Source organism: Hylobates moloch, unplaced genomic scaffold (genome assembly GCF_009828535.3).
Source record: "Hylobates moloch isolate HMO894 unplaced genomic scaffold, HMol_V3 SCAFFOLD_8, whole genome shotgun sequence".
Classification (NCBI taxonomy): Eukaryota; Metazoa; Chordata; class Mammalia; order Primates; family Hylobatidae; genus Hylobates; species Hylobates moloch.
Window position 1 is genome coordinate 51,535,501 of NW_026652283.1, and position 26,007 is coordinate 51,561,507.

Consider the following 26,007-nt stretch of genomic DNA (forward strand, 5'->3'; position numbering starts at 1 on the left):
GTCTCCCAGGCTGGAGTGCGGTGGCATGATCTCGGCTCACTGCAAGCTCCGCCTCCCTGGCTCAAGCGATTCTCCTCCCTCAGCCTCACAAATAGCCAGGACTACAGGCGTGCACAACCACGCCTGGCTAATTTTTGTATTTTTGGTAGTGACGGGGTTTCACCATCGTCTTGAACTCCGGCCTCAAGTGATCCTCCTGCCTCGGCCTCCCAGGGTGCTGAGATTACAGGCATGAGCCACCACTCATGGCCTAGGCAACTTCATTCTTAATTGAGAATAATTATTATAACAATGACATGTCTCCCTCTGTAGCAGATGTCTCTGGCACTCACGTTATATATTCACAGTCCATCTCTTGATTTCAGCCACATCTGTGTTAGTCCATTCCAGTTCACCTCACATTGCCATTTCCTCCTCCAGTGAGCCTGCATTCTGCCTTAGGGCCCTCTCCAGACATCATGGAAGCATGCTCAGCCCATTTGGCAAGCACAGTCCAGAGTGAGGGGAAGAGAGGGGAGGGAGAAAAGTTAGAGATCTGAGGTGACAGACGGTATGAATAGTTCTCTGTGAGAGTGGTAGAGTAATATAGTACAATTTCTGAAAAGCATTAATGGCCCACTTGAGACTAGGGGTGATAAATTTAAAGTGAGAGTGGCCGTATTGTTATGTTCCTCTCCAGTCACATTTAGCTATATGAGAATAATGGTAGAGAGTGTAATTTAACTAGTCTTGCCAAAGTGAGAGGAAAGCAAGGCAGGTTGTGTGGCCCTCCACACAATTATAATCATTAACCATAGAGTTTAAAGTAGGTAAGAATGGTGTGAGGTCATAAGTGGGATGAAGGACAAGTAAAAGGTCATAGGAGCAATAGGGTCTAAGTCTCAGGTGACTTTGAGCATTATTAAAGTCAGGAGCTTAAAGGGAGTGAGTGGAAAGACAGGAGATGATGGTTAGAGACTGACATGCATGAAATTGATTAGGGAAACTAGAGAAAGGTTATAGTTTATAGGTAAGACAAGATCTAGGGTGTTAATATGGTAGTGAGTAGCAGAGGTAGGTGGGAAAAGGGGTCAGGTAATGAAATATGCATAGCCTAATGGAGGTTATATCTGGGGTAAGAGGGGTGACCTGTGAACTGACTTTTTGTAGTGATTGATATAACAGAGATAAATGGCATGACAAGATTACTTCTGAAGGTCCCAAAGAAGATTTTGATAGTAAAGTAAGTAATTAGTGCAAGAGACAGTCTTGCTAAGCTGAGAGTTTTGGGCCACCCCTTGACTTCTAATGGAGGCACTGAGGTATAACAAAACTTAGCATTTATTGAATGCTAAGGTGCTATACTCAGAATAAGTATAAGAAAATCTTGTGTCAACTTATTGAGGTCTGGTTTCAATTTCTATCCCTGTCCTAGAAAGGTGCCAGAGAGCCAGACTGGGTCTTGAGAGGGACAAGGCAGATGGGTGGACTGCCAGAAACTAAGGCTGGATTTTTATTTTTTATTTTTTAACTAAGGAAGATTTTTTTTTAAATAATGTTGGGTGGAGTTGTAATTAATATGCTGGAATAGGCATTGAGAACAGAGAAATACCGGGGGGACTTAAAAGAGGGGGTCTACAAAAAAGCCCACAAAAGTGCTCTATTAAAGTTAGAGCCACTGATTGTGCAACTGCCACAAAGAGCACCCTGGAGGCAGATTATAACTGCATCAGTCAAGTGAGATTTGTCTCCCCTTACCTCCTCCCTCTCCCTTGTTCTAATCCAAAATATAGTCTTGTGAATGGGGGAGTAGGAGTGGAAGCACAAAGTGGTGAAGTAAAAAAGAAGTCAATTATGTCACTCTCCCAAACTAAGGCTGTTACATCGAAAGCAGGCCAAACTGTGTACAGGATAAGTTTAAATTGTATGAGAGTTTGAAGTAGCAGAGTTTGGACTGGACTTTTCTTATTTTAAAAAAGAGACTTCATTTGATTAACTGGTAGGTTTTTTGGTTTTTTTTGTTGTTTTTTAATTACTAAAAGTGACCAACAAAGCTGTGGAGCTTGCCTGAGATGTCATCCAGGGATGGAGATACAAAAGTTGAGAGAGTAGGCTTGAAGAAATCAGTGAGAAATAACAAAATTACTTTGTGCTAGTACTGTACCAGGTCCAGCTTGTTCAATGAAAAGGTTACAATTATAAGGAGAAAAATGGTAAGTGTCATAGGAAAAGAAGAGGAAAAGTTCTAGCAGGGTTGAATGAAAAAAAGAATCTAAGAAGTAAACTGGAAAAAGCACTATTTGAGCAGGACCTGAAAATAACATTGTTTACTTCAGAGGAGGGAAATGGATTGGGAGAGTGGATAGAATTTAAAGGAGAGAAGGAAAGACTACTAACTTACAAGATTTGTAGGTTTGGGTTTCCTAGAAAACAAATCCTGAGGCAAAGCTGAATTGTTTATGTAAGAGTGAGGGAAAAAGGGAATTGAGACAGGAAAAAATTGGGAGCAAATTTAATGTGACTCATTACTAAACTGGCCATTACTTCTCAAAGTTACATAACCAGAAACACCCATGCAGGACATCTTTGGGCAGGTTATAAAGAAACACCATGTGGAGGTGGCTGGTAACATGGCCAAATAGGAACAGCTCCAGTCTGCAGCTCCCAGCGAGATCAACACAGAAGGAGGGTGATTTCTGCATTTCCAACTGAGGTACCTGGCTTATCTCATTGGGACTGGTTAGACAGTGGGTGCAGCCCACGGAGGGCAAGCCAAAGCAGGGTGGGGCGTCGCCTCACCCGAAAAGCACCAGGGGTCGGGGAACTCCCTCCCCTAGCCAAGGGAAGCCGTGAGGGATTGTGCACTTTGGCTCAGATACTACGCTTTTTTCACAGTCTTCACAGCCCGCAAATCAGAAGATTCCCTCAGGTGCCTACACTACCAGGGCCCTGGGTTTCAAGCACAAAACTGGGCGGCCATTTAGGCAGACACGGAGCTAGCTGCAGGAATTTTTTTTCATACTCCAGTGGTGCCTGGAACCCCAGCGAGACAGAACCATTCACTCCCCTGGAAAGGGGGCTGAAGCCAGGGAGCCAAGTGGTCTAGTTCAGTGGATCCTACCCCCACAGAGCCCTGCAAGCTAAGATCCACTGGCTTGAAATTCTCACTGCCAGCACAGCGGTCTGAAGTTGACCTGGGATGCTCGAGCTTGGTGGGGGAGGGATGCCCACCATTACTGAGGATTGAGTAGGTGATTTTCCCCTCACAGTGTAAACAAAGCCACTGGGGAGTTCGAACTGGGCAGAGCCCACTGCAGCTCAGTAAAGCCGCTGTAGCCAGACTGCCTCTCTAGATTCCTCCTCTCTGGGCAGGGCATCTCTGAAAGAAAGGCAGCAGCCCCAGTCAGGGGCTTATAGATAAAACTCCTATCTCCCGGGAACAGAGCACCTGGGGGAAGGGGCGGCTGTGGGCGCAGCTTCAGCAGACTTAAACATTCCTGCCTGCTGGCTCTGAAGGGAGCGGAGGATCTCCCAGCACAGCACTCAAGCTTTGCCAAGGGACAGACTGCCTCCTCAAGTGGGTCCCTGACCCCCGTGCCTCCTGACTGGGAGACACCACCCAGTAGGGGTCAACAGACACCTCATACAGGGGAGCTCCGGCTGGCATCTGGCGGGTGCCCCCCGACAAAGCTTCCAGAGGAAGGAACAGGCAGCAATCTTTGCTGTTCTGGAGCCTCTGCTGGTGATACCCAGGGAAACAGTGTCTGGAGTGGACCTCCAGCAAACTGCAGCAGACCTGCAGCAGAGGGGCCTGACTGTTAGAAGGAAAACTGTGGAAAACAAGAAAGGAATAGCATCAACATCAACAAAAAAGACATCCACACAAAAACCCCATCTGAAGGTAACCAACATCAAAGACCAAAGGTAGATAAATCCACGAAAATGAGGAAAAGACAGCACAAAAAGGCTGAAAATTCCAAAAACCAGAATGCCTCTTCTCCTCCAAAGGATCACAACTCCTCGCCAGCAAGGGAACAAAACTGGACAGAGAATGAGTTTGACAAATTGACAGAAGTAGGCTTCAGAAGGTGGGAAATAACAAACTCCTCCGAGCTAAAGGAGCATGTTCTAATCCAATGCAAGGAAGCTAAGAACCTTGAAAAAAGGTTAGAGGAATTGCTAACTAGAATAACCAGTTCAGAGAAGAACATAAATGACTTGATGGAGCTGAAACACACGGCATGAGAATTTTGTGAAGCATACGCAAGTATCAATAGCTGAATCAATCAAGCAGAAGAAAGGATATCAGAGATTGAAGATCAACTTAATGAAATAAAGCCTGAGGACAAGATTAGAGAAAAAAGAAGGAAAAGGAATGAACAAACCTCCAATAAATATGGGACTATGTGAAGAGACCAAACCTACGTTTGATTGGTGTACCTGAAAGTGACGGGAAGAATGGAACCAAGTTGGAAAACACTCTTCAGGATATTATCTGGGAGAACTTCCCTAGCCTAGCAAGACAGGCCAACATTCAAATTCAGGAAATAGAAAGAACACCACAAAGATACTCCTTGAGAAGAGCAACCCCAAGACACATAATCGTCAGATTCACCAAGGTTGAAATGAAGGAAAAAATGTTAAGGGCAGCCAGAGAAAAAGCTTGGGTTACCCACAAAGGGAAGCCCATCAGACTAACAGTGGATCTCTCTGCAGAAACCCTACAACCCAGAGATAGTGGGGGGCAATATTCAACATTCTTAAAGAAAAGAATTTTCAACCCAGAATTTCATATCCAGCCACATTAAGCTGCATAAGCAAAGGAGAAATAAAATCCTTTACAGACAAGCAAATGCTGAGAGATTTTATCACCACCAGGCCTGCCTTACAAGAGCTCCCGAAGGAAGCACCAAATATAGAAAGGAAAAATCGGTACCAACCACTGCAAAAACATACCAAATTGTAAAGACCATTGACAGTATGAAGAAACTGCATCGACTAATGGCCAAAATGCCAGCTAGCATCATAATGACAGGATCAGATTCACACATAACAATATTAACCTTAAATGTAAATGGGCTAAATGCCCCAATTAAAAGACACAGACTGGCAAGCTGGATAAAGAGTCAAGACCTATCAGTGTGCTGTATTCAGGAGATCCATCTCACGTGCAAAGACGCACATAGGCTCAAAATAAAGAGATGGAGGAATATTTACAAAGCAAATGGAAAGCAAAACAAAAAAAAAAGCAGGGGTTGCAATCCTAGTTTCTGATAAAACAGACTTTAAACCAACAAAAATCAAAAAAGACAAAGAAGGCCATTACATAATGGTGAAGGGATCAATGCAACAAGAAGAGCTAACTATCCTAAATATATATGCACCCAACACAGGAGCACCCAGATTCATAAAGGCAGTTCTTAGAGACCTATGAAGAGACTTAGACTCCCACACAATAACAGTGGGAGACTTTAACACCTCACTGTCAATATTAGACAGATCAACAAGACAGAAAATTAACAAGGATATTCAGGACTTGAACTCAGCTGTGGACCAGGTGGACCTAATAGACATCTACAGAACTCTCAAATCAACAGAATATACATTCTTCTCAGCACCACATGGCACTTATTCTAAAATTGACCACATAATTATAAGTAAAACACTCCTCAGCAATGCAAAAGAACAGAAATCATAACGAACAGTCTCTCAGACCAAGTGCAATCAAATTAGAATTCAGGATTAAGAAACTCACTCAAAACTACACAACTACATGGAAACTGAATAAACCTGCTCCTGAAAGACTACTGGGTAAATAATGAAATTAAGGCAGAAATAAATAAGTTCTTTGAAACCAATGAGAACAAAGACACATCGTACCAGAATCTCTGGGACACAGCTAAAGCAGTGTCTAGAGGGAAATGTATAGCACTAAATGCCCACAGGAGGAAGTGGGAAAGATCTAAAATTGAGACCCTAACATCGCAATTAAAAGAACTAGAGAAGCAAGAGCAAACAAATTCAAAAGCTAGCAGAAGACAAGAAATAACTAAGATCAGAGCAGAACTGAAGGAGATAGAGACACGGAAAACCCTTCAAAGAATCAATGAATCCAGGAGCTGGTTTTTTGAAAAGATTAACAAAATAGCTAGACCACTAGCCAGACTGATAAAATAGAAAAGAGAGAAGAGACACACTGGCCATTGATGCAGCCACTGGGGCAAAGCAAGCAGCTGATGGTCAGGAAGACTAGTGAAGAATCTGAAGCAATTCATAAAGTGTCAGGTATACTCCCAAATCTACATCTGTGGTCCAGATATTAGCACTTGGATAGGCCACAGGTGTCTCAATCTCAACATCTCCCAAAATATTTTTAACCTTTTTTATTATGATGTATTACATACTGACTGAAAAGTACAAAAAATTCACAGAGGGGGAGGAGATATTTGTAATACATAAAACTTAAAAAAGACCCATTCTAGAAGAATATGTAAAAATCTCCTTCAAATCAATAAAAAGTAAACAACCTAGTACAAAAAAGAGGCAAAAACTTAACATATATTTCATAAAAAGAGAAATCCAAATGCCCAATAAATATATGACAACAGCTCTACTTAATTAGTAATATGGAAAATTCGCTTCAAGTCACAATAATTCATCTTGTAGATAGGATGGAGTAGGAAAGATAGATGAATATTCTGCTGCAACAACTAGAAAAAAAGATAAAGCCGGGCACAGTGGCTCACGCCTGTAATCCCAGAACTCTGGGAGGCCAAGGCAGGTGGATCACTTGAGGCCAGGAGTTCAAGACCAGTCTGGTCAACATGGTGAAACTCTGTCTCTACTAAAAATACAAAAATTAGCCAGGCGTAGTGGCATGCCCCTGTAATCCCAGCTACTTGAGAGGCTGAGGCTGGAGAATCGCTTGAACCCAGGAGGTGGAGGTTGCAGTAAGCCGAGATTGTGCCACTGCACTTCAGCCTGAAAGATAGAGTGAGACTCTGTCTCAAAGGAAAAAAAAAAAAAAAGAAAGAAAGAAAGAACACAAAAATCATTTTTCAATACATCAGTGTTCATTTAGATGAATTAAAATTTCAGCAGGAAGAGTTTTTTTTCTAGATAAGCTGGCAATAACTTTTCTTTTCTCATACTATCATATTCTAGGCACAGACTGAGGAATTGGTCTTGGCCTAATAAGAATGATTCCCCTGGAGGAAAGAAACAGAAGAGCATTTGACAACTACATGGGCTGGCATAATGGATTGGAATTTAAAGGTGCTACAAATGTGCCACCAGTTTATCACATGGGACATTTTCTCACAGAGTAAAGCAGGAAGCTGGTGGTTCTGGGCCAGGAAGGCAGAGTGAAATTTCATGATGCTTAGAAGACAAAGAGCCTTGCTAAAAAAAGTGAATGGTCCTGCAACAAATACACAACAGGTCTCTCTTCTTAAGAAATCCGCCAGATTGTAAAACTGCATGGGGAGAGAAGCACGAAAGAATTAAGTTTAAAACTCCAAAGCACAGAAAAATGCTGAGGAGACAGGGACTCACAAAGCTTTCAGTCAGAAGCCTGAAATGGTCACACTTGAGCATGTTGCTGGCTGGAAAGGCAGAGTAAAATGTCTTGTGATTTCATGGTGTTCAAATCTCTGAAGGACAGATGACTCTCCACTGGTATTTCAGGCTTTCCCTACAGTAGGCAAGTACTTTGGACCTATCAATCTTTCAGCCAAAAGCTCAGAAGGGTCACCTCTAAGGAACAGGTATAAATCAGAAGTGAACTAAGTTTCATTACAATTATACCTCAGCTGCAACCTAGCTCAATTCCAGATTGGATGTGGTGATTTTCACCTTACCACATCTAGTTAACAAGGAAAAGTTTGCACCATCTCTGAGGGAAAATAATATCACCTGTACTTTCTACTATACACAATATATGCATATAGTTAAAATTATAACACATATAGGAGGAAGAAAAAGATATCAATAATCAAGATAAAAAACAAACAGAGCCAAATCCACCCATGATCTATATGGTGGAATCAGCAGACAAATATTTTAATTTAATTTAATTTTTTTTTAGAGATAGGGTTTTGCCATGTTGGCCAGGCTGGTCTCAAACTCCTGGCCCCAAGTGACCAGCCTGCCTTGGCCTCCCAAAGTGTTGGGATTTACAGGAGTGAGCCACCATTCCTGGCCCCCCAAAAATTAAAAATCACTGTTACAAATTTTAAAAAAATAATTGAAGAAGAGATACAAAAGTAGGTGAAAAAGTAGAGTGAAAACGTCGAGTGAATTAAAATTTATTTAAAAGAATCAAATGAACAATCCAGAAATGAAATAATAAACTAATCAAATGGGTTTAAGGACATATTAGAAAGACTAGTGAACACAAAAACAGGTCCAATAAAAATATTCAAACTGCAGCATAGAAGGAAAAAAGAATGAGAAAAACAACAGTAATAAAAGACATGCAGGACAGATTCAAATCGCCTAATATATATATAATTGGAATTTTGAATGGAGAAGAGAAAGAGAATGGGGCTGAAGCAATATTTAAAGAAATAATGGCCAAGGATTTTCTTAAATTGATTTAAAAAATATATCAGGCCAGGTGCAGTGGCTCACGCATATAATCCCAGAACTTTTGGATGCCAATGCGAGTGTATTGCTTGAACTCTGGAGTTTGAGACCAGTCTTGGCAACATGGTGTAACCCCATTTCTACTAAAAAATACCAAAAAAATTGGCTGGGCATGGTGGTGTGCACCTGTGGTCCCAGATACTCACAAAGCTGAGGTGGGAGGATTATCTGAGCCCAGGAAGTTAAGGCTGCAGTGAGCCATAATTGCACCACTGAACCCAGCTTGGACAATAGAGCTGTCTCAAAAAATACATGTATATTAAATAAAATACATATTCAAAAGGTTCAGGATAAATGCAAAGATTACCATGCCCAGATACAATTTGGAAAAACTTGTGAAATCAGAGATAAAAAACTAAAACCTTAAAATCAGCTAGAAAAAAAATGAAGCATTATCTTTAAAAGAGCAACAATAAGATTTCCAACTGACTTTTCAGCAGAAGCAACAAAGAATATGGAATGACATCATTCACTTGCTAAAAGAAAAAAATTCCCAACCTAGAATTCTATACCAAGAAAAAAGTTTTTTCAAAATAAAGTGAGATAGGTTGGGCACGGTGGCTCATGCCTGTAATCCCAGCACTTTGGGAGGCCGAGGCGGGCGGATCACTTGAGGCCAGGAGTTCAAGACCAGCCTGGCCAACATGGTGCAACTCTGTCTTCACTAAAAATACAAAAATTAGCTGGGCATGGTGGTGCATGCCTGTAATTACTTCCAGCTACTTGGAAGGCCAAGGCAGGAGAATCGCTTGAATCTGGGAGGCAGAGGTTGCAGTGAGCTGAGATAGCACCACTACACTCCAGCCTGGGCGACACAGTGAGACTGTGTATCAAAAAAAAAAAAAACAACTTTGGACCAAAGGTAAAAACAAAACCCAGAAAACAAAAATTAAGTGAATTTATTGCTGGAAAATCCACACAATAATAAATTCTAGAAGAAGTTCTTTAGGCTGAAGGAAAATGATCCCAGATGAAGTACAGAGCTGCGGGAGAAATGAAAAATAATAGAGGGGTAAATATGTGAGTCAGTATAAAAGTAAATAGATTTTTTAAAAAGCGACAATAATACAGATGGTTCCCAACTTGCAATGGTTCAACTTAAGAGTTTTCAACAGTACAATGGTGCAAAAGCAATAACATTCAGTAGAAATCATACTTTGAGTACCCATACAACCATTCTGTTTTTCATTTTCAGTATAGTATAGGTAAGTTACATGAGATATTCAACACTTTGTTATAAAGTAGGCTTTGTGTTAATTTTGTCCACGTAGGCTAAGGTAAGTGTCCCGAGCATACTGAAGGTAGGCTAATCTAAGCTATGATGCCAGGTAGATTAGGTAATTAAATGCCTTTTTTTTTTTTTTTTTTTTTTTGATGGAGTCTCGATCTGTCGCCCAGGCTGGAGTGCAGTGGCACAATCTCGGCTCACTGCAAGCTCCGCCTCTCGGGTTCACGCCATTCTCCTGCCTCAGCCTCCCAAGTAGCTGGGACTACAGGCGCCCGCCACTGTGCCCAGCTAATTTTTGGTATTTTTAGTAGAGACGGGGTTTCAACATGTTAGCCAGGATGGTCTCAATCTCCTGACCTCGTGATCCACCTGCCTCGGCCTCCCAAGGTGCTGGGATTACAGGCGTGAGCCACCACGCCCGGCCTATTAAATGCTTTTATTAAAAAAAAATTGAGACAGGGTCTTGCTCTGTTGCCCAGGCTGGAGTGCAGTGGCAAGAACAGGACTCACTGCAGCCTCAACTTCCTAGGCTCAAGTAATCCTCCCACCTCAGGCTCCTGAGTAACTGGGACCACACGTGCATGCTACCACACCTGGCTAATTTTTTTTTTTTTTTTAATTTTTGTAGAGGCGGAGTCTCCCCAGATTTCCCAGGCTGGGTTTTAACTCCTGGACTCAGGTGATCCTCCCACCTCAGCCTTCCAAAATACTGGGATTATAGGCATGAGCCACTGGGTTTGGCCCTAAATGTATTTTTGACTTAAGATACCTTCAATTTAGAATGGATTTATCTGAACATAACCCCATCATAAGCTGAGGAGCATCTATGGTGTCTTGTGAGGTTTATTCCATATATAGAAATAAAATATATGACAACACTACAAAAGGTTGAAGGGGGATAAAAGGAATTAAACTGTTGTAAGATTTCTCTATTGTTGTAGAAGTACTGATTTATTTTTACCGTATTTACTGCCTTATTGATTAGTGAGTATAATGAGTCAAATATAAAGAGGTCTCGAGAGTATGGTGTAATTTGGTAGCTACTAGCCACATGTCACTATGGAGCACCTGATGTGACTAGCTCAAATTGAGATGCACTCCAGCCTGGGCAACAAGAGCGAAACTCCTGTCTCAAAAAAAAAAAGTGTATTTAGCAAGGTAGGTGGATACAAGGTTAATATATAAAAATTAATTATATTTCTATATATTCGCTACAAATAGTGGAAAGTGAAATTTATAAAGCAACACCATTGACAATAGTGCTTAAAAAGCCAATACCTAGGAATAAATCTAACAAAAGATGTGAAAGAACTTTACAACGAAAACTCCAAGACATTGCTAGGAGAAATTGAAGAAGATCTTCATAAAAAGATAATTTATGTTAATGGAGGAAAAAACCTTAATAATAATAAGATGCCAATTTCCCACAACTTTACCTATATATTAAATGCAATCTGAATCAAAATTCCAGGTTTGAACTTTGTGGAAATTGACAAGCTGATTCTAAAATTTATATGCAAATGTAAAGGACCTAGGATAGCCAAGATAATCTTGACAAAGAACAAGATTTTAAGACTTACTATAAAGTTAGAGTGATTATTGTGGTATTGGCACAATAATGGTGCAGAATAGGGAATTCAGAAATAGATTCACACATGTACAGTCACCTGATTTACAATGAAGTTGTAACTGTAATTAAGTAGAAAAAAATTTTTTAAACAAATGTTGCTAGACAATTGAATACCTGTATGAGAAACAACAAAACTTAACCTCTAACTCATACCATTCATAAGAATAGTTGAGATGAATCACGAATCTAAATGTGAAGACAAAACAATAAAGTTTATGGAGGAAAAACATAGAATAATATCTTCATGACCTTGTTGTAGACAAAGATTTAATGAGGATACAAATAAACACTAACTGTAAAATAAAAATTAATAAATTGAGCTTCATTAAGAGCTTTAATTCATCAAAAACACCAGTAAGAAGGCCGAGGTGGGTAGATCACCTGAGGTCAGGAGTTCAAGACCCGCCTGGCCAACATGGTGAAACCCCGTCTCTACTAAAAATACAAAAAAATAGCCGGGCGTGATGGAGGACACCTGTTATCCCAGCTACTCGGGAGGCTGAGGCAGAGAATTGCTTGAACCCAGGAGGCATAGGTTGCAGTGAGCCAAGATCGTGCCACCACACTCCACCCTGGGCAATAAGAGTGAAACTTCGCCTAAAACAAAGAAACAAAAAACAGCAGTAAGAGAGTGAAAAGGAAGGCAACAATGCAGAGAAGAGATTCACAATACATACATACAGCCTTTGTTTGTATCCTGAGTTTATATAGAATTCCTACAAATAAGATAAAAGAAAACATTTTTTATTTTTATTTATTCTATTTATTTTTATTTTTTTATTTTTTTTTTTGAGACGGAGTCTAGCTCTGTCACCCAGGCTGGAGTGCAGTGGCGCAATCTCTGCTCACTGCAAGCTCCGCCTCCCAGGTTCACGCCATTCTCCTGCCTCAGCCTCTCCGAGTAGCTGGGACTACACGCGTCCGCCACCACGCCCGGCTAATTTTTTGTATTTTTAGTAGAGACGGGGTTTCACCGTGGTCTCGATCTCCTGACCTCGTGATCCGCCTGCCTCGGCCTCCCAAAGTGCTGGGATTACAAGCGTGAGCCACCGCGCCCGGCCAGAAAACATTTTTTAAACATTAAAATGGACAAAAGAATTGAACAAGTCCTCCTAACAGAAGATATTTAAGTAACCAATAAGTAGCCACATCATTATCATCAGGGAAATGCAATTTACAACTACAATGAGATATCACACCCCACCAGAATAACTAGTAATGAAAAAATTAAGAATACCAGGTATTGAAGAAAATGTAGATCAATTAGAACTCATGCATTGATGGTGAAAGTATAAATTGGTACAACCATTTTAGAAAACTTTTGGCAGTATCTACTAAGCCCAGAAATCCAAATCACTCCAAAAGAACCCACTCAAAAGAACTGGATACATGTATGAATTCAACCAACATATCAACATATGCAAAGAACATTTATAGTACTTTTATTTTATTGTAGCAAACAAACGAAAACAATGCAAATGTCAGTGAATAGTAGAATGTACAAACTGACAAAATCATACAACTAGAGACTACCCAGCAATAAGAAAACAACATCTAGTACTGCGATATATTAACATGGATGGATCTCACGAATATTATGTTGAGTGAAAGAATAATTTTTTTAAGTTTAGAAAGAGCATGAGAGAAGGCAAAATTAATCCACGGTTATATAAGTTAGAATAATGGTTGTCTGGATGAAGGATAGTTATAGATAAGAAAGAGGCATGAGAGAATCTGGAGTGCTAGAAATGTTCAATATTTTAATCTGAGTGGTAGTTACAGAGGTGTTTACGTATTTCCATTCATAGAGTTTTAGACTTAACGCACTTTGCTGTATGTATATCTCATACAACCTCAGAAAATGGTAGTATGACTACTACAAAACTGTCTAACAATGTGTCATATTCAGAATAAAATTTTAAATCATAGGATTTTCTTGAAAACACTTCTTGACCTGGACTTTGCCTTTCCAGAAATATTTCTGCACTCTAACAATAAGCTCCTGTTTACTGCCTATACCAAAATATTTAGTGTTCTTTAAGAATATACCACACACTCTTTAACCTCTTTGCCTTTGCAAATGCTGTTCTTTGCTTGGGATATACTCACCATCCTCTTATTTTACCTTAAATGTTCCCTAGTAATTTCCACAAAACTTGCATCTTAATTCAGTCATTACCTTATCCAGTTAACCTTCCCAAGCCATCTCAGGTATAATTAGGTACATCTTTGCTATGTTCTTTTAGCACCCTATCATAGCATTTTCAAACTGTATTAAAAGCTCTTCTTATTTTTCGGACTCTCACTAGATTATAAAGTCCTTGAGAATGGGCATTTTTGTTTTGTTTTTAAAATATTATTAATACGTAGCATAGGCATATGACATAAAGTAGGCACAATAAGAGTTTTTGTAAGTGTCGGAACAAGAAAACAATTAGGGAAAATCCTAGTTGGTTCTATATTGAATTTCTCCTACATGTTCAGTAGTAGACTGGGGCTTTTCTACGGTCCACAGGCTCAGAAGACACAACCCCATTATTACGGACTTGAATATTGCAAAGATGGTACTAAATTTACTTTCTTTAGTTACAGGGAGACATTCAAACATAGAAAATTGTTCGTAATCCCAGAAACCATTTTATCAGCCAAGTGACCTAAATACTGGATAGAAAATTCTGTCCACGGCAGGCCCAACAATCAGTAGATCTACTCTCTTTCCTTAAGAGTAGCCATGAGAACAAGGAAAACTGGGGCAAATTAGGCTAACACAGCTTGTTCATATGCTCATTCATCAGGAACACAATGGCATTAAACATTAGAAAACATAGAAATGGCTGTCTTCATAGCACTTTTAAAGCTCATTTATCAGGGTTAAAATTTTGAAAAGACCCATCTTCATTTAATAATTATGAAAAATAAATTTTCATAAAATATCACCACAACAGTTATACAGGATTATCTTTTATACTGAAATGATGGATATTTAATTGGCAAATAAATATATACCTAAAATTCAGCCTAGTTGTGTTACCATAGGTCAATACACTTTTTTCCTTTAAATCAATAGATGTTCTCAGTAACACACTAAAGCTACTAGAAATCATGTTTGGTCTCTATCGACATTTTTAAAGTAACTTTTAAATGGAAAACATTAACTTAGCAAAGATATAGTCAAATGTGTTTTTAAGACATGATTATCACATTTATTTCATTGTAAACCACTTTTTAAAAACTAGAAATTGAGCTAAAATTCTCAAAGGACATAAATTGGCTGCTGGTTAATCTCTCAGAATTCAGTGTTAAAATCTATTGCAGTTGCTTATTTTGTTGTAATTTATATTTGAGATTGCCTTATCCGTTACATTCCTCTTGATTTTGACAGCGATCTAATGTAAATTTTTTAGCCAGATGATCTCTAGAATATGTTATAAAGTCTGGCATAGATTAGTCTAAACAACTTATGATGTTTTAATAGCAGGAAATTCTATTGCTGAATTTGTTAATACCCATCTACTTCTACTAGAATTTTAATAGTAATTTTGCTTTTGTAAACATAAGGTCAAAAATATTTGGGAATGTGTATGCAAAACCAAATTTGGAAGAAAATGAACCACAGTAAACTTTTAACAGAAATAGAACTTGAGAATTTAGAAATTTATAATTTTAATGACATTAGAAATAAGCATTTTTCCTAAGAAGCCACCTGTAACACATTAAGTATAAATCATAGTTTCTTAAGTGCTGTTTTGGGACCTTTGTGTTGCAATTCCAGATGCATAAGTTAAGTTGGTTAAGCAAGGGAATTGTTGCATTTGGGGTGAGCAAAAAGAAAGTGATGAAAGCCAGGTCTTAAAATAAGTTAGGGGTGAAACACTTTTGAATGTAAACTTCATATAGAGTAAATGTAGGGGAAAATAACAAAATAATTAAGTTTTTAATGTGTCAACATTAAACATTTACATAGACAGGACCAGTAATTCACTGACCTTATTCGATTTATTATTTTTAAATTATAGCATGAAAAGACTCCCCGTTATTTAAAAATAAAACAGCACCAAAAGGTCAAAATGAAAATAAAAACTATGTATTTCAACATTTAAATGTACGGTATAAAATAGAGTTCAATCTTAAACCTAGAGTCCCTTAAAACCTTTACTAAAAATCCTCATTATTTTTTAATAACACTTTTATAGTGCTTACAACATAACTGTTACTGCTGTAGGCGTTTTACAAATATTAAGTCATTAAATCTTTATAATAACCTCATCAGGTAGGAACTATTATCTTCATTTTACAAATGAGGAAACACATTGCTTTTGTCTAGATAAAGCCTCCAAGATACGGAAGTTAATTGACCAAGATCACAAAGCTTTAATAGTAAGTGACAGAGCCAGACCTAAACACAGACAATCACTCCAAAGTCTATGATCTTATCAAATATATGTTCTGCTGCCTTCCCAACATCTAATATCAAGCCTTCAGAAAGTTAACTAGTATCAGAAAATAGTAATATTTGAAAATTTTTAATTGAATGAAATGTCAAAGATCTAAAGGCTAAGGAGATACACTATATTAAACTAAAACTCTTCATAAATACTTGAACTCTTCATGAAGATCTTCAACAAAAGATCATATAGACTTTACTTCAATACCTCCAGTGACAGGGAACTATATTAAGGTAGACAATTTTATTTCCTGAAATCTGCCTCCTGTAAACTACCATATTTCTTTTAGAAGTAGGGTCTCGCCCTGTTGCCCAAGTGGGAGTGTTTTACCCTGTTTCTATCCTATCTTCTAAAGTCAAACAAAATTAATCTACCTTCTCTTTTACACTGCTGCCTTAAAATATGTGAAGAAACCAATTATGCTCTAATTCCCCCCCCCCCCCCACCCTTGGTTAAATATTCTATTTCCTTCAAAATTTCTTCATGTACACAGTGGAATTTCCTCACATTTCTACTTTTTTGTTTCTGGACATGCTTCAATTTTTCTTCTATCTCTTAAAGTGCACCATTCCCAAACTGAATTCCATATTCAAGAAGTATTTTTACCACAATAGATTAACACCGTTACCAGTCATTCTATTTTTACTTTTTTAAATTTATTTTTTCCTAATCTTCAGGAACCCCAATCAACCATTCATTCTAAATGGTATTAATGTAGATGAATATTGACTTTTTAGACAGCAAAAACATATAGGTTCATATCAAGTTTACTACAAAATAATGCCTCTATGATATTTTCCACCTATATTGGAGCTAATAAAGTTGATCTTTGAAAATAAATTCAAAATTATTTACCCTTATGAAATTATTATAAATCAGTATCTCATTAGAAATCAATCAGTCCATTATTCCAGCCTGTTGAGATTCTTTAAAATCTTGATCATCTTACTTAGCAAGTTAGCTATCCCGTCTAGCTTTTCTCAACCAAATCATTGGGAAACTATCAATATTTATGATAGCCTTTTTTTTTTTTTTTTTTGAGATGGAGTCTCACTCTGTTGCCCAGGGTGTAGTGCAATGGTGCGATCTTGGCTCACTGCAACCTCCGCCTCCCGGGTTCAAACAGTTCTCCTGCCTCAGCCTCCCTAGTAGCTGGAACTACAGGCACAGGCCACCACACCCAGCTAATTTTTGTATTTTTAGTAGAGACAGGGTTTCACCATGTTGGTCAGGCTGGTCTTGAACTCCAATCTCAGGTGATCCACTGGCCTCGGCCTCCCAAAGTGCTGGGATTACAGGCATGAGACAGCACTCCCGGCCTAGAGTATTGTTTTTAATATAATTAAATACTCACTTTTTTTATTACTTATCAAGTAAACATGCCCTGTGTTATATACCATCTGTTGTCAAAGTAGATTAGGTCCAGAGAGAGTTAACTGAAATCCAGACATGATATATAATGGTTTTCTTCTTCTAATAAAAGTCCATTAATAATTTCTTCTTTTAAAATTATTTATTTATTTATTTTTAAAGAGATGGGGTCTCATTATGTTACCCAGGTTCGTCTCGAACTCCTGAGCTCAAGTGACCCTCTAGCCTCAGCCTCCCAAAGTGCTGGGTTACGGGCATGAGCCACCATGCTTGGCCCCTATTAATAATTTCTAATGACACTACTCAAAGAAAAGAACGGGATTTTTTATATGGTTTCTTATGGAACACAGGTTATGGGCAAGCATGATTGAAAAAGATTTAGGCCATGTGCAGTGGCTCATGCCTTTAATCCCAACACTTTGGGAGGCCAAGGCAGAAGGATTGCTTGAGCCTAGGAGCTGAAGACGAGCCTGGGCAACATAACACCACCTTGTCTGTACTACAAAAAAAGGAAATAAAACCAGTCAGGCTTGGAGGCAAGTGCTTGTAGACCCAGCTACTCGGAAGGCTGAGATAGGAGGAATTTTATGGTTTTAGGTCTAACATTTAAGTCTTTAATCCGTCTTCAATTAATTTTTGTATAAGGTGTAAGGAAGGGATCCAGTTTCAGCTTTCTACATATGGCTAGCCAGTTTTCCCAGCACCATTTATTAAATAGGGAATCATTTTCCCATTCCTTGTTTATGTCAGGTTTGTCAAAGATCAGATGGTTGTAGATGTGTGGTATTATTTCTGAAGATTCTGTTCTGTTCCATTGGTCTATATCTCTGTTTTGGTACCAGTACCATGCCATTTTGGTTACTGTAACCTTGTAGTATAGTTTGAAGTCAGGTAGCTTGATGCTTCCAGCTTTGTTCTTTTTGCTTAGGGTTGTCTTGGCAATGCGGGCTCTTTTTTGGTTCCTTATGAACTTCAAAGTAGTTTTTTCAAATTCTGTGAAGAAAGTCATTGGTAGCTTGATAGGGATGACATTGAATCTATAAATTACCTTGGGCAGTATGGCCATTTTCACAATATTGATTCTTCCTATCCATGAGCATGGAATGTTCTTCCATTTCTTTGTATCCCCTTTTATTTCATTGAGCAGTGGTTTGTAGTTCTCCTTGAAGAGGTCCTTCACATCCCTTATTTAAATCTTTTTTATTTATAAATTACCCAGTTTCAGGTATTTCTTTATAGCAGGGCGAGAATGGACTAATACAAAGAGCAAGAAAGAAAACATTAAAGAGAGTTTAAGAGCTGTTAGAAGCTCTTACATATGTCTAAGTAGATTCCAGGAAAGAATGGAAGAAATGTAATACTTGAAGAGATACTAGCTTAAAATGTTCCAGAATTGAAGAAAAACATGGATATACAGATATGAAAAATCATAGCATATATTAGTCAGGATAAGCAGAAGAAAAAGAAAAAGGAAATGAAATCTACTACTAGATATATTGCTGAGAAACTTAAAAACATATATATATAGATGAAAAAGGATAGACCTTAAAAATAGCCAGATAAAATGTACAGGTCACCTTTCTAGAGAAAAAGGACAGCTCACAATACTTAAGGCCTGGGAGAAGACCTCCCAGCAGCTATCACTGAAGCCAGAAGAAATGAAATAATACCTTTGAAGTGCTGAGAAAAAATAACTTTCCCCCGAAACTGTATAGCAAAATTATATTTCAAGAATGAAATGTACCAACATGTGTGTGGTGTACCAACATATATGTAGTGGAAGTCTCAGAAGGAAAGGAGAGGGAGAAAGGGATAGAACAGTTAACTGAAGAATAATAGTTGGAATTTTCCCAAATTTGATTAAAATAAGAAAACATTAAATACTCCAGAAGCTCAAAAAACCATAGGTATGAAGAAAAAAATCAAAAGGAGCAAGAGAAAAAAGGATTTAAAGATAGGGAAGCAACAATATGATTAACAGCTGACTTCTCATCAGGAATAGTGGAGGACAAAAGGCAGTGGGATAATGTTCAAAGTGCTGGGGGTGGGGTCAGTGAACTGCCACCATTCTATAATTATAATAAGGAAAAAGATATTCCCAGATTAAACAAAGACTGAGTGAATTCATTGCTAGCAGTCCTACCTTATAATAAATACTAAGGAAGTCCTTTAGGCTGAAAGGAGATGACATAAGACAGTAACTTGAATCCATAGGAAGAAATGAAGAGCATCAGAAATGGCAAAAATGTAGGTAAACATAAAAGTCTATATAAATATCTATTTTTCTATTTTCTTAATTTCTTTAAAAGACAAGATTATATGAAGCAATAATCATAACTCTGTGTTGCTGAATTAATGGCATACATAAATATATATAACAATATTAGCACAAGGAAGTTGCTATATTTTACTGTAGTTGAATCAGTATTAACCTGAAGTAGATGGTCTTATTAAGAAGCATATTGTGATCTCTAGAACAAATACGAAAATAATTACAAAATATTCAGATAAAAAAATCAACAGAGGAATTGAAATTATACATTAAAATATGTGTAACACAAGAATGCAGTAAAGAAAAAATAGAGGAATGAAATAGACATTAGATGTTACCAAAACAGCAGATGTATATCCAACCACATCACAATGAATTAAATGCAAAGAGACTAAACACCCCAACCAAAAGGCAGAGGATTTCAGGCTTCTTTCTAAAAGGCAAGATTGAAGAACTATACACTGCTTATAAGAGACACACTTTAGATTCAAAGACACAAATAGTAAAAAGTAAAATGATAGAAAAGTAGAATTAAAATGACAGAAAAATATATATCATGGGAACAGTAACCATAAGAAAGAGTAACTATACTGACATCACACAAATTATATTTTAAGACAGACTTTTTTTTTTTTTTTTTTGAGATGGGGTTTCACTCTCGTTGCCCAGGCTAGAGTGCAATGGCGCGATCTTGGCTCACTGCAACCTCTGCCTCCCGCATTCAAGCAATTCTCCTGCTTCAGCCTCCCGAGTAGGTAGGGTTACAGGCATGTGCCATCATGCCTGGCTAATTTTGTATATTTAGTAGAGACAGGGTTTCTCTATGTTGGTCAGGCTGGTCTCGATCTCCTGACCTCAGGTGATCTGCCTGCCTCACCCTCCCAAAGTGCTAGGAGTACAGGTGTGAGCCACCACGCCCGGTGACAAAGGGTATTTCATAATGTTAAAAGGTTCAATATACCAGGAAAATATAGCAATTTAAAATATGTATACACCTAAAACAGAGGCATGAGATACATGATGCAAAAAATAACAATTAAAGGGAGAAACTGACAGTTCAACAGCTTGGGGTACAAATTTCAATATATCATTCTCATAACTGATAGAACAACTAGGCAGAAAATCAACAAGAAAAGAGAAAACACGATCAACCATCTTGTCCTAGGAGGCATTTTTAGAATAGTCCACCCGACAACAGCAGAATACACCTTTTTGGCTGGGCATGTTGGCTCATGCCTGTAATGCCAGCACTTTGGGAGGCTGAGGTAGGAGAATTGCTTGAGGACAGGAGTTCAAGACCAGCCTGGGCAACATAGTGAGACCTCATCTCTACTAAAAATTTAAAAACTGAGCCGGGCATGGTGGCTCACACCTGTAGTCCCAGCTACTCAGGAGGCTGAGGCCATAGGATCACTTAAGCCTGGGAAGTCAAAGCTGCAGTGAGCTGTGATTATACCACTGTACTCCAGCCTGGGCAACAGAACAGTCTCTGTCTCAAAAAAAAAAAAAAAAAATACACCTTCTTTTCAAGCACACATAGACTATTTTTCAGTACTGACCATATGCTAGGTCATATGATTATATAAAACAAGTTCCCAAATTCAAAAGGATTGTAATCATTAAACACATGCTTGCCAATCCATAGAATTAAATTAGAAACCAACAACAGAAAGAAATTTGGGAAATCCCCAAACATTTGAAATTAAACAAAATAATTTTAAATAACTCATGGGTCAATGAAGAAATCACAAGAGAAATTAGAAAACATTTTGAAGGTAATGAAAATGAAAACATAACACACTAAAATTTTTAGATAAAACAGGGCCAAGATGAAAATGTAGCTTTAAACACATATATTAGAAAAAAAGTAAAGGTTTCAAGACAATATCTAAGATACAATCTACAAAACAAACAAAATGAATTAAACTCAAAGAAAGCAAAAGGAAGAAAATAATAAAGAGCAGAGAGAATCAATGAAACAGAACATAAAAAACAACTTTAAAAATCAGTGAAAACAAAATTTGGTTCTTTAAGATAATCGACAAAATTATTAAACCTTTAGCTAGATTGGCAAAGAAAAAAAGACCCAAATTACCAAAATAAGAATGAAGGAAGGGATATGCCACCTGCTGGCAATCCTACGGAAAAAAAAAAAAAAAAAAAAAAAAAAATCAGGGTTAAAGAGATTATTGTGAACTGGTTGGGCGTGCTGGCTCACACCTATAATCCTAGCACTTTGGGAGGTCAAGGTGGGTGGATAACTTGAGTCCAGGAGTTCAAGACCAGCATGGCCAACATGGTGAAACCCCATCTGTACTAAAAATACAAAAATTAACTGGGCATGGTAGCACATGCCTGTAATCCCAACTACTCGGGAGGAGAATTGCTTGAACCTGGGATTCTCCTGGGAGGTTGAAGTGAGCCAAGATGGTGCCATCACACTCCAGCCTGGGCAACAGAGTGAGACTCTGTCTCAAAAGAAAAAAAAATAAAGAAAAACAACTTTATGCCAAATTAGACAATTTAGATGATATAGACAAATTCCTAGAGAAGCACAAATTATCAAAACTAACCTGAGAAGTAACAGAAAATCTGAATAGACATATAACAAGGAAATAAATCAGTAATAAAACAATTATACACACACATGTAATTGTATATATACGTATACACGCAGGCTCAGATAGAATCACTGATAAATTCTTTTTTTTTTGTGCACGTTTGTTACATATGTATCCATGTGCCATGTTGTTTGGTGCACCCATTAACTCGTCATTTAGCATTAGGTATATCTCCTAATGCTGTCCCTCCCCCTCCCCCCACCCCACAACAGTCCCCGGAGTGTGATGTTCCCCTTCCTGTGTCCATGAGTTCTCATTGTTCAATTCCCACCTATGAGTGAGAACATGCGGTGTTTGGTTTTTTGTCCTTGCGATAGTTTACTAAGAATGATGTTTTCCAGTTTCATCCATGTCCCTACAAAGGATATGAACTCATCAATTTTTATGGCTGCATAGTATTCCATGGTGTATATGTGCCACATTTTCTTAATCCAGTCTATCGTTGTTGGACATTTGGGTTGGTTCCAATTCTTTGCTATTGGAATCACTGATAAATTCTATAAAACATTTAAAGGAGAAATAATGCCAATTACATATAAACTTTTTCAGAAAATAGAAGGAACACTTCTAACTCATGAAGACAATATTAATCTGATATCAAAACCAGAAAAAGACATCACAAGGAATCTGTAGACCAATAGTCTTCATGAACACAAATGCAAAATATTTAACGAAGTATTTGCAAATAGTTTTATTTTAGATTCAGGGGTACACGTGCAGATTTGTTACCTGGGTATATTGTATGATGCTGAAGTTTGGAGTATGGTGGATCCTGTCACCTAAGTACTGAACACAGTACTCAATAGCTTTTCAATCCTTGCCTCCCTCCCTCCCTGCCCCCTCTAGTAGTCTCCTGTTTCTATTGTTGCCATCTTAATGTCTGTGAGTGTCCAGTGTTTAGCTACCACTTATAAGTGAGAACATACGATATTTGCTTTTCTGTTCCTACATTAATTCACTTAGGATAATGGCCTCCAGCTGCATTCATGCTGCTGCAAAGGACATGATTTTGTTCTTTTTTGATGGCTGCATAGTATGCCACAGTGTATATGTACTATGTTTTCTTAAATCACCAATGATGGGCACCTAGATTGATTCCATGTGTTTGCTTTTGTGAATAGTGCTGTAATGAACATGTGAGTGCATGTATCTTTTTGATAGAATAATTTATTTCTTTTTGGATGTATACCCAGTAATGGGATTGCTGTGTCAAATAGCAGTTCTGTTTTCAGTTTTTTGAGAAATTTCCAAATTGCTTTCCACAGTAGTTGAACAAATTTACATTCCCAGCAACAGTTACATTCTCTTTTCTTCAGAGCCTGGCCGACATCTGATTTTTTTTTTTCCCCTAAGACAGGGTTCTTGCTCTGTTGCCCAGGCTGGAGTGCAGTGGCATGATCATGGGTCACTTCAGCCTTAATCTTCAGGGCTCAAGTGATCTTCCCCCCTCAGCCTCCCTAGTAGCTGGGATTATAGGGGTGCACTGCTGCACCCAGCTAATTTATTTTTATTTTTATTTTGTAGAGATGGGGTCTCACTATGTTACTCAGACTGGTCTTGAACCTGTGGGCTCAAGTGATCCTCCTGCCTCAGCCTCCCAAAGTATGGGATTACAGGCATGAGCCACTGTGCCTGACCTTGGCTGGCTTTTTAATAATAACCATTCTGACTGGTGTGAGATGGTATCTCATTGCAGTTTTGATTTGCTGCATTTCTCTGATGATTAGTGATGTGGAGCATTTTTTCATGTTTACTGGCTGCTTGTACGTCGTCTTTTGAGAGTGTCTGTTCACGTCCTTTGCCTTTTTTTTTTTTTTTTTTTTTTTTTTTTTTTTTTTGAGACAGAGTCTCACTCTTATCGCCCAGGTTAGAGTGCAGTGGTACAGACTCAGCTCACTGCAACTTCTGCTTCCCAGGTTCAGGTGATTCTCATGCCTCAGCCTTCCAAGTAGCTGGGACTACAGGTGTGTGCCACCATGCCCAGCTAATTTTTGTATTTTTCGTAGAGATGGGGTTTTGCCATCTTGGCCAGGCTGGTCTCGAACTCTTGACCTCAGGTGATCTGCTCACCTCAGCCTCCCAAAGTGCTGGGATTACAGGTGTGAGCCACCGCACCTTGCCCTTTGCCCATTTTTTATGGGGTTATTTGCTTTTTGCTTGTTCAATTGTCAAATTTATTATAGATTATGGACATTAGACCTTTGTCAGATGCATAGTTTGCAGTGAGCCAGGATCACACCATTGCACTCCAGCCTGGGAAACAGAGTGAGACTCTGTCTAAAAAAAAAAAAAAAATTAGCCAGGTGTGGTGGTGTACACCTGTAATCTCAGCTACTCAGGAGGAGGCTGATAATCACTTGAACTTGGGAAGTGGAGGTTGCAGTGAGCCAAGATGGCACCACTGAACTCCAGCCAGGACAACAGAGCAAGACTCTGTCTCGAATTAAAAAAAAAAAGTATTGGTATATGATCAATAAGAAATAAAACCAATTTTTCACCATACAGAATTTGAAAAGCATTGCTCTGAACTAAATTACTGTCTGATCCTTTCATATATTGAGATTCTGGAACGACTTCTACAGATATTGAAGTTTCTGTTCAGCAGGCAGAGCCAATGCTATACAACAAAGGCTGTTAGACCAGTTAGGCCTTATTTATTAAATGTATTAATGAATCTAAAAAAAGAATATTAGAAACAGGATATGTCATCCAAGAGCATAGAAAAAAAGCAAATAGTAGCAATACCTGTCTAAGTAATGTCCAAGGGTAATGGTAGGTGGCCAACTCCTTTGTTTATTTCAATCATGTTTGCAAAGCCATGCCTACAAGACAGACTGATACAAAGAGTTATAGCCAAAGGAAGTGAAATAGTCTCACTCTTGTAGCATTATCACTCTTTCTATAGAATCTTAGCTGTGGCATTAACCATTACATTCAGACTCTGAATTTGTGATTTCGTAGAGCAGCGGTTCCCAACCTTTTTGACACCAGGGACCTAGTTTCGTGGAAGACAATTTTTCCACAGGGCTGGGGGTGGGGGCAGGGATGGTTGATTCCTCTAAGGAGCGAACAACCTAGATCCCTCACATGCACAGTTCACAATAGGGTTCGCGCTCCTGTAAGAACCTAATGCTGTGGCTGATCTGACAGGAGGCAGAACTCAGGCAGTAATGTTCGCTTGCCTGCCACTTGTCTCCTGCTGCGTGGCCCTGTTCCTAACAGGCCACCAAGTACTCGTCCGTGGCCCAGGGGTTGGGGACCCCTGTCATACAGGATGGCGAACTAGTTGTAGTTGCTGGCTGTCTCAGTTATTACCTTACTATCCTTAAGCTCCAACTTTATTCTTCTACAATGTAGAATCTACACTATGCTTTGTGAGGCTATTGCTGTGATTCTGCAAACCTTAACTAGGTAGCTGGTAGATTTCAGGACAATTCTCAACAACTAACATAAGAACTGTGAGAAAACTTTCAGTAGATTAAAAGTGGTTCTACCATAGCTGGTAACTGATGGGGGCTACAAAGATGCAGGAGAAAGAAGAAACTTGCTCTTTTCTATTTGTTCTGTTTCGGCTTCTGTGAGCCTCTGTCTGCCTACATTTCCCACGAGTGGCATCCCAGTAATTCTTCACCCATGACAGGAGTTCCTTCCCATCACCTCAACTAAATCCAGGATGCAGTTATTCCAACACTTGCAGACCCAGCTTCATTGTTCTTTTTTCTTCCCAAAGGTACTAGCTTCAGCCTGTGGATGCCCCTTTTCAGAGGTTTGGGTCCCAGGCCTGTGAGGCCCCTATTCAAACTCAGAGTTACCAG